Source organism: Dipodomys spectabilis, unplaced genomic scaffold, assembly GCF_019054845.1.
Source record: "Dipodomys spectabilis isolate Male_0828 unplaced genomic scaffold, ASM1905484v1 ptg000042l, whole genome shotgun sequence".
Classification (NCBI taxonomy): Eukaryota; Metazoa; Chordata; class Mammalia; order Rodentia; family Heteromyidae; genus Dipodomys; species Dipodomys spectabilis.
Genome location: NW_024870719.1, coordinates 6,423,297 through 6,424,341, shown reverse-complemented (window position 1 = coordinate 6,424,341; position 1,045 = coordinate 6,423,297). Strand labels below are relative to the sequence as shown.

Here is a 1,045-nt window from a genome sequence, read left to right as displayed (position 1 = left end):
ATTCCAGACTGGCCACATTCTTAATAATGATCTTTCAATCTATTCTTTTCTAGCTTTATTTAAGCTTTTATCCACTTCTCCAGATAGCAGTTGTAGTATCTAACAGATTTCTCTGCTTCCAATCTTGCCTTACTCAAGTTCATTTTATATCCTTACACCAAAATAAACTTCATGAAATGTAAGGTAACCTCTTGCATAAAAATCCTACATTTGTTCTCAACAACTTTCAGGAAGCAGTTATGAGTCCTTATTTAAAGCTGAGACTCACATGAATCCATCTTCTGTTCACTTTTCTGACAGTGTCACAGAATTCTCTAAATACATCCTGCTTTACAGCTCTGCAAACTATTTTTTGAATATGTCTTTAAACCTTCCCATAGAATGGAATTCCCATCCATTTAACAATCCTTCTCTTTTTGTCTATCATTTTTTCTTTTTATCTTCAAAATTCTCAGCTGTAACACCTCCAGGAAGCCATGGTTAATTTACTTCCTGGTCAAATTTAGTTTGTTTCTCAATATTGCTCTATCAGAGAACGTATGATTTCACCCTAGTACACTATTCTGTTTTTAAAGATCCCTAAAAACAGCTGCTCATTCATCAATTCATTCTAAGTACTGGATATACTATCTGGCAGGGAGACAGCATATTAAAAGTATGTTTTAGTACTCGCTTTGGCAGCCCACATACTAAAATTGGAACAACACAGAGAAGATTAGCATGGCCCCTGTGCAAAGGATGACACGTAAATTCATGAAGTGTTCCATAGCTTTTAGAATCTGTCTAGGGTAGTCCTAGCAGAGGACCACAATAGCTCAATAGCTATATACATATGACCATATAAAATGATGCTAATCAAAATGAATTCCAAGATATAGAAACAAGAGGGTTTTTGTTGTTTTGTTTTGTTTTCAATGTACTGTGTGTAGTTATTTCTTTTTTTCTTTTATTATTTTCCCCCTTTGGCTTATCCGCTGTTGTCATTGGTTTTTATTTTGGTGCCCTGTGTCTTGTATATACATCTGTCTGGTTTGGGGAAGGGAAG

The 1,045-nt window shown here is 35.0% G+C and overlaps 1 non-coding gene across 1 annotated transcript; it reads left to right on the top strand.

Moving 5' to 3' along the window:
- The first annotated feature begins 665 nt into the window (after positions 1 to 665).
- Positions 666 to 773, top strand: LOC122106568. The gene has a single exon (XR_006147199.1). It is a non-coding gene; the product is annotated as a U6 spliceosomal RNA (small nuclear RNA).
- Positions 774 to 1,045: the final 272 nt, after the last annotated feature.